Genomic DNA, 8,900 nt, shown 5'->3' with positions numbered 1-8,900 from the left:
AACGTATTCTCGATCTAAACCCCCAGTTCATGCAAACTTTTGAAAGTGAATAGCGGAGCGACTATCAACTTTTGCAACATATCATGCTCGAGGTTTCGCACCATCATCTGCACTTGATCCCTCTCAGAAGGGCGACGATCTGTCATTTGTGCTGCTTTTGCTCTCCACCTCACAACGAATTCCACAAAAGGCTTTGTTGGGTTCTGGCGAGTTGCTTCAAGCTCTTGGATGGTCATTTCAACTTGGGTATTGTAGGAATACTGATCGACAAAGGCCTCGGCCAGTTCTTTCTAGTTTTGCTTCATTGTATCCTCCAATTTGGCATACCGAGTGGCTGCTACACCCGATAGGGTTCTTCCATACAGAGAGAGTTTCTGTGGCTTAGTCAGACCCATCGGCTTCAGGATATCCAAGAAAAGCCGGATATGTACCATAGGATCTCTAGACCCATCGAAACGGTCAATATGTGACATTTTGAATCTGTCTGGGAGCCGTACGGCAGCCTCGGTGTACACATCCTCAATGTCGGGAATTAAGTTAAGGCCATGTACCTTTTTGAATTGCTTCTCAAGGTTTGCAATTTTCACTGCGGTCAGATCGAGCTCATTAACATCAAGGGGATAAAGCCTCTCATTAGGCTGCACCAGGGGTCTGAAAACTCGGGCTTGAGCCAACCCTTCTCGAGGATCTGGACCCTGCAAATCTTTAGCTGGCAGAAGTGGGTCAAAGTTCGGCTGGGGTCCCAAAGCTGGATGTGAGGCAGATGCCCCAGATGGGCGCTGCGTTTCAATACTGGTCTCGGCCTGCATGGCAGTTCCCTGATTTAACGCTGCTATCACGGCCACAAATTCTTTCGAACCCGATGCCATCACGGTCTGCTGATGATGTGGCTGGTAACTGACGGATCAGATGAACCGGTGAGCCTTGACTGGCCCTTCTCTGCCTTGCCTCAGCGAAGGAAAACACTGGCTGCTCTGAACTGAGTCTCTGACTGGACAAAGTCTATCAGCACTAGTCCAATGTACCCGGGGGATATTGGAACCTTTTGAAGCTATAATTCCAGGACTACCTAGCAAAAGAGAAAATAGGCAGCATCTCAGACCATTTTTGCCAAAACAGATATGAGCGTAGCTGAATGACCGTGCTCTCTACCAAATTCTGCCCAAAAGTCTGCCTGTAAACTGATACCCTCAGGTAAAACTGATTCCCAAATATTGATGCCCGTAGGCCTAATACCCAGACTTGTAAACTGTTACATGCATTCCTGTAGGGACACACCCTAAAAGCACATAGCAAGCAAGTGAGAGCCAAAACACCCCTATGTTGGGGTAGGGTTTCCCTGTCCTATTTTGTCAGGAGCTAGGGTTTCACTACGCACGCAGCGGTTTCAAACAACCTATGATCGGGTAAGCAACCTGTCCTAATTTGGAATGGTTACTATGGATTTCGATATGCACTAGGTCGAATGGTCAAAAAGGGTGCCCCGGTAAAATCGGGGTTTGTGTTCCCGTCGTGGCAGAGCCCGCAACCGGTCAGCCTTATGGCACGCTTCGCAAAGCGAGCCTCCGGCAAACCGTTCAGGAATAGCATACGACAAACACAGTGTCCTAGGCGCAACAATGTAAATGCAATGCAAAGAAACACACAAGTGTAATCAAAACAAGATATCATGAGTTTGAGTCAAGTTCTCTAAATCCCCAGCAGAGTCGCCAGAAACTGTAGACGCGCCCTCGGGCCTCTCTACAGTTCGGACACAATTTGTGTCACGGTCCTGTACCTAATCTCGCGGAGTGCAATGCAAGACCGATGAGTCATCAAAGAGTCCAAATCCGGCAAATCGTTTTTGAAAACAGATTTTTTGAAAGAAGTACCAAACATGGATTGCTTTGCTAGATACAGAGTCGCCACCTAAATATTTTATCTTGGGAAATTTTGGAAACCTTGACTTGTTGCCTAAGGCCACGTGTCCGTCATCACCAAAGTTGCCTCGGCTCGGAAACTTGAGTACGATCGGGGAAGGTCACTTCGTGAGCACCCCCGCTCGCCCGATCAAAGATCGGCCTCTACTAACCATGATATCTAGTTTTGAAAACATTATGCGTTCTTATTCCGGTTGTTAGCCTAGATTTACTATGTGATGCGCACAGTATACAAGTATAGACTGGGTCACTTGAATTGGAACAAGACATTTCATGTTTGTTTATTTGAAAACGGTTTGATGGTGCTACCCGCAAGTAGGCTAAGACGTGGATTTGCCACCCTTGGGTGGGCTTAGAAAAATATGATTTTGCCACTATCTAGTGGGCTTAAAACTCACAATTAATGAATTGTTCCAATTCAAATAACCCAACCTTCACACACAGGCACTCAGGCAGTTATATCATATAAGCACTTAGCCTCATGGTAAGCATGCTATCATGGCAGTCACTCACACACATGCAAGGATGCTAAAGCAAAAACACTTACCGAGTACTCCAAGCCAAAACAGAAGCTAATTAGAAATCCATGCATGGTCCTAACTATACAGTAATGCCTAATGCAACACATGCAAAATGTAACTAAGATAGGCTCGGCTATTCTAAGATGGCATATGAAATGCTACAGCTAACACGTATTCAACTTGGAATTGAAATACAAATGCAGTTAGTATGATGCGCCGAGCCCGGTGCATGAAAGATAGATGAATGAATGCAAACATGCTATCATACTGTATGCTAATTGAAACATGCCCTAATCTAACCATCATAAACTGGTAAATAAAAGGGAGAAAGACGTGGGGTTGGAAGGCATACATCACACTCACGCACACTTATTACAACATTGCCCTCGCTCGGAGGGTCCGAAAGAATAATACAGTCCGAATAAATAGTACAGTCTGAATAAATACAAAATCCTAATTAATTAACAAATTAATCTAGGAAAGCAGGTAAATTAGCACGCAAATCCATGGACCGCCTCAACTCTGTTCCAAATGATGAATGATGCATGCTCGAGTTGCCTTGCGCAGAAATCCATTACGATTTCCCGGTTTGCCTCTGTTTGCAATTGTTTTCGGAATATTGCGCAACGCTCCAGAAAGCCACTGATTTCTGATTTAATACAACAGAGAGCAACAAAGGGGCATGGCAAAGTATTTCACATATGTATGCATGACTACTCTTCAGGGAGTGTAGTCTTTGATCCTCGTGCCACCAATCACGCATATCGATGCATGATGGCCGAGGAGTCGAATTGCAGGACTCAATATGAAATGAATGCACATGAAAACACAACAAGATCTAAACTCCATCATGGGTAATCCGGAGTGTCGACGGCAGGGAATTGAGACACGTTCCGTCACTCGGAGTACGAAACGTCCCTCGTTTCCCGTGCTCGGGCTAACTCCTATCCCAAACACAATGTGAATGAGATAGCATGCACAATGCGACTCACATACAACCTAGCATACACAATGCTATGAAATGGCATACACAATGCTCGATGTAACATAGCATACACAAAGCTCTAACACGCAACCTAGCATACGCAATGCTATGAATTGAAATGGCATACACAATACACGATGGACTTACACCAACATGAATGGACCTCAGCCATACTCACATCAGTGGCCATTAGACAAAAATGAGACGACCGAAATGCTTGCACACGTGCATGCATACCGAGGACCGAACCTAAGGCATCAAATGCCACTCTACCAAAGCATGGCAAGGGATGAAAGATGGCCTATGAACATGTAATTTCCAGCACTAAAACATGATGCTAAATGGTCCCGAAACATGGAAATATGGCACCCGATGCATGGAATAAGCCCCGAAACTCAAAACTAGACACATGCATTGAACCACAAGTATACAAAGCAAGCATTATTTGATCATGAAGTCAAAAGATAAAGCCAAGGCAGTCCCAAAACATGCACATTTCTAGTTTAGAGCATGGCCAAAAGATACTAACATGATGGACTAAAATAGCATGCAACATTGGCTAGCAAGCATGGTTTACATGGCATGTATATGAAGAAAATGAGAACTCATCAAATCAACCAAAAACAGTGAATAAAACATGCCAAAATATGCCTAAATAATCACTGAAATGCTGTCAATGCATGCAAAAGTGAGGGGCTTCTTTGGAGGGCCTTGCAAGGGGTTGTTAAGCACATACAAGATAGACACTTAGCATGGAAAAACCAACTCTGGAAACGGATTATGACAGCCCTTAAACTCACCAAATAGGCCCTGAAATTAGTCTAGGAAATATGCAAAGAAAGGCTCCTTTGAAGAGCCTTGGATGGGATTGCTCTACACATGCATTATAGGTATAAAATATGGCCAAAAGGGCCTTGGACAGAGCCAAGGCAGACCCCAAAACTCACAGAATGAGGCCTGAAACAAGACTTCGATGCATGCAAAATAGGGTCCCTTTGGAAGGCCCAAAAGACCCCCAAACAAGACAAGGAGAGAGAGGGTCACCCCCCTCTAATTTTGGCTCTCAAAAATGCATCTAAGCCACTGAAATTCCACTGGATTTCAGTGGCTAAGAGGCCAAACCATGGCCAATGCAAGTGCTCTAATGCATAGCTTTAATCATGAAGGGATGAAGCATGCATAGGGGGAAGATGACCCCAAACAAAAATGGGACCTTAACAAAACTTGAAGAGGATGTCAAAATAAGACTTTTTTCAGTTTATAGAAAATCTCAAAAATGCTCACAAGTAAGGCTAAAATAGGATGCAAAAATAGCCCTAAAAGAGAGATAGAGGATAAAGGGAAGTAAATGACCTCAAACAGCAAAGTGCCCTTAAACGAAGTTGAAGAGGGGGTCAAAATAAGACACTTTACAGTTTGGGTCGAAGCCCAGAAATGCTTGCAAATAAGGCTAACCAATAATGTAAAAAAATGTGAGTTTAGGAGAAATAGGCACTTACCCTTGAAGAGCATGTTTCCAGCAGCTTCTGGACCAAGTTGGTGAACCTTCAACCTCTAAAAATCAGCTTCAAGGAGCTGGAATGGATAGTGGAGGTGGTAGGCTAGGAGTTGTAGTGTAGAATGGCCAAGAATAAGGATGTTTGGAGGCTTGAAGTGGAAAAATAAAGCTTTGTATGTATATATCTCAGCCCAAAGCCTCTAACCCTTGCAAATGGAGGTGGAGTGTGTGTTATATAGAGGGAGAAGGGTGAGGCTTCTTGGAGAAGCCAAGAGAGGGGTTCAAAGCTTCTAAAGGAAGCTTAACCAAAGGGTCAAGCTTCCTCAAGAAGCTTGACCAAATGGGCCAAACCATCTTCCTCCCTAAGCAAAGAGGTCAAAACCCCCTTTTAAGGACCAAAACAGGGACAAAACCCTCGGACAGTGGGTCAACTGCAAAACAGCTTGAGAAGAGCAAAAAACAAGAAGCTGGCCGACCAGCTAAGGTGGCCGGCCGGTCACTCCCCCTGGTCGGCCGACCAGGGGTCAAAAAGGTCAACAAAAAATTCTGGCCGGCCACCCTAAAAAGGTGGCCTCCCAGATGAGTGCAGCACAGCTGTGGTACGAAAAGCCAACAAAAGTGGCTCAAAAGAGAGAAAAACCAGCTTTCTGTCAGAAAAATCGACTTTTGGAGAGAGAAAATGAGAAAACTAGTTTTTCTAGGAAAAAGGTGGCCGGCCACCATACTACCCCCTCCCTAACGTTGAAAATAGGGTCTCTACCAAAAATGGACCAAAACGGATGCAAAACGAAGGTTCGGGGACCAAAACGCGCGGTTTGGGGCCCCCGAAAACAGGCTGTTAGCCACCGGAAGTGGCGTATGACCACGAAGGTGGTCTCCCGGGCCACAGTGTCCCTCTAAAGGGAGGAAATAAGGTGTGTGCCAAAAACCAGAGCAAACGGAGGTAGTTAAGCGGTCCCGAACCGAGGCACACGGTCGACGGCTCCGAAAACTAGAAACTGGGCTCCAAATGGAAAAAGTGGCCTACGACCACAAAACGTAGCCTACGGCCACTGAGAAATGGTCTACGAGACCTCTCACTCCCTTCAGGAAGAGAAAACAGAGAAAACAGGACCTAGTTCGCAAACCGAGGCAAAGGACAAAAGAGCCTCGAAGTCCGGAGGCAAGGCTCTCAGCCGAGACTCTGAAACCTCAGGTCGAGCACAATATGCAACATCACTGAGCGCTCAACTGGTGACATCTAAGTCTTAAGGTCGGTCAAAAATGGGGTGTCTACAGTTTGCTTAAGAAGCATATTGATTCTCATAGCTCGAACCAGAAGGTACACTTAGTTTTTCCTTTTCTGTTCATAATGAAAAACCAGCAGTTAAAATTAGGAAATTATCTTTTCTAGTCTATTAGCATGCTAAATGGTAAAATCTGTTGCAGCTCTTACTGTCTGCATTTCTCTGTTGGAACAACAATCTAAGTTCATGAATGCTTTGGAAATTCTTTCTGGGAAATTAGGATCACTTATAATGATTGATGTCTATGATACTGCTTAACATTCAATACATCTAAATTGTTTTTAAATCATATAAGCTTGATTTAAATGATGTTAATAAGGTAGAAAAGAATGGTAAAGTCATATAGATTATTGATTGTGAATAGAAAGAATAGGATGATCTGTTGCATTTTCTTTTCTAAGATTTAATAGAGATAGAATAGGAGAAAGAAAAAGAAATTCTGGAAGTTCAATGGGGAAAAACCAAACAAGTTGAATGGGGCAAAATCAAGCTTTGAACTTCTAGAATTTCCAAACTGTTTGAGTATGTTTGAGTATTTTCTAAAGCAATGTTTACCTAGGTATAGGTGTAAATTCATTGTTTAAAATAGGGTATGTATGAAGCTTTTCTTTGTTTAATTTATTCTTCTCTGTTTTTACATCTCATCTTCATGTAAATTCATTATGAAGTTCTTGACATTCTTAAGTTTCAACAAATTTGACCAGTGACAAAGAAATGTAGATTTTGGTTTAGGTGTAAACTTTCAAATTTTTGGTTGATTCATGGGACATAAAAAATGTGTATTTCTGTTTCACCTATAAGAAAGAAATAATATTGGAGTTTGGCCTCCCATGTTTGTTGGAGTAATTTTGGATATTAATCACCACTATTCTGGTATTTATATGAGTGAGTTGCTGATGCCAAGGTGACAAATGATTTGTTAGCAATTTCACACAAATGATTGGTTAGCAATTTATGTTTGGATCATAAATAACTGTTTGGTAGCATTTCAATAGCATCCATTCTAAATGTTCAATTTCTTCTTTCACATTAAGCGTCCACTTTGGAACCTCATTCTATTTTGGTGGTTTATGAGACAAATTTTTTTTAAGAGATGTGGACATGTAAACATTGATACTTGTAAATGAATACTTCAGTATCCTTTCGGGAAAGTCTAATCATGTTGTTGTTTGCGGTTGCAATTTTTCTTGACAAAGCACTAAAGGAACTGGAGGTTGGGTGACCCTGAGTTTTTGCTAGTTTGGGTGACCCTGAGTTTCTTGACAAAGCACTATGAATCATTTGCCTTCCACTTCCCTTTCAAATTCTAATGGTATTTTTTGCAGGCCATTGATTTAGGTGAACCATATACCATGCACTTCATTTACAATAACATGTTGTCTATTTGATCACAATAATTTGCAAAGTATAATATATCAAAATTATTAAATTTATAATTGTTATAATTTGAAATGTCAATTTTATTGAATAAGTGCTAATGGTTTTTTTTTTTTTTTGTCAATAGATTGCTTTTGCGTGAGCTATTGTGGATATTTATTTTTGTGTACGAAGAGCATTTGTTCTATATATGGAAGACATTTATTTTTGTACAATTCTTTGTTTTGGAAATCCATTGTTTTTGTATGTAATATTTAATTTAGATAGATTATACTTGGTTGGTGTTGATCAAGATTTATATGACAATGAAATGAGTAATATTATTTGTAATGGATTTAGATGATAATTGATAGATATATTATTCTATATATTTACAGGTTACAAGTTGCGTCGATAATGGACTGCATATAATTTACAAATTAATTAAAAATATTTAATTTATGCATTTTAAAAAAATTAATAAATAGTTTTTGGCGACTAAACATTTAGTAGCCAAAAAATAAAAAGAGAACTTATTGGCTACTAAATAGTTAGTAGCCAAAAAAAAAAAAAAAAATTTGGCAACTAAAAAATTAGTAGCCGAAAAGGTGTACCATGATTTTAGCGACCAAAAAATTGGAAGCTAAAAAGGAGTCATGTTTTTAGCAACTAAAGATTTTAGTCGCTAAAACAAAAAAAATCACATTTGTTGAAAACTTTGGGCGACTAAATTTTTAGTCGGCGATTCATAGGTTATTGGCGACTAAAAGATTAGTCGCTAAATGTATAATTTAAAAAAGTGTAATTGACTATTGGCGACCAAAACTTTGGTCGCTAAAGACTTGTTTTTTGCCGACTAAAAAAGTTTTAGTCGCCAAAACCTTCGGCGACCATGTATTCGCGACAAAATCGGTGACTAAAAAAATTAGTCGGGGGAAACTAAAAAGTTGACTTTTAGCGACTAAAAATGGACTTTTGGCGACTAAAAATTTAGTCGCCAAAGGTGCTTTTTCTTGTAGTGAAAGGCTTTGAGAAAATGATAATCAGGTGGAGTATGAAAGAGAATTTCATAAGGACTAAGAGGAGATGCCCAATTACCAGGAAGTCTATTAATAAGATAGGTGGCTGTGGCAACTGCATCAAACCAGTATTGAAGAGACAAACCATATTGTTGAAGTAGTGCAATAGTAGTATCCACTATATGCCTATGCTTCCTCTCCGCAACACCATTCTGAGAGAGAGTGTGAGGACAACTAGTTTGATGCAAGATTCCATGAGTTTGAAAGAAATGAAACAACTTATGAGATGAAAACTCACCACCACCATCACTACGGA

The 8,900-nt window shown here is 41.0% G+C and overlaps 1 long non-coding RNA gene across 1 annotated transcript; it reads left to right on the top strand.

Moving 5' to 3' along the window:
• The first annotated feature begins 6,098 nt into the window (after positions 1-6,098).
• On the top strand, positions 6,099-7,932 carry LOC145821154 (uncharacterized). The gene is made up of 2 exons (XR_014363189.1): positions 6,099-6,244; positions 7,714-7,932. It is a non-coding gene; the product is annotated as an uncharacterized LOC145821154 (long non-coding RNA).
• The last annotated feature ends 968 nt before the right edge of the window (positions 7,933-8,900 follow it).

The sequence above is a fragment of the Camellia sinensis genome, chromosome 3 (genome assembly GCF_055761805.1).
Source record: "Camellia sinensis isolate YWXY chromosome 3, ASM5576180v1, whole genome shotgun sequence".
Taxonomy (NCBI): domain Eukaryota; kingdom Viridiplantae; phylum Streptophyta; class Magnoliopsida; order Ericales; family Theaceae; genus Camellia; species Camellia sinensis.
The sequence above is the reverse complement of the archived record's forward strand: the minus strand, read 5'-3'. Positions and strand labels throughout refer to the sequence as shown.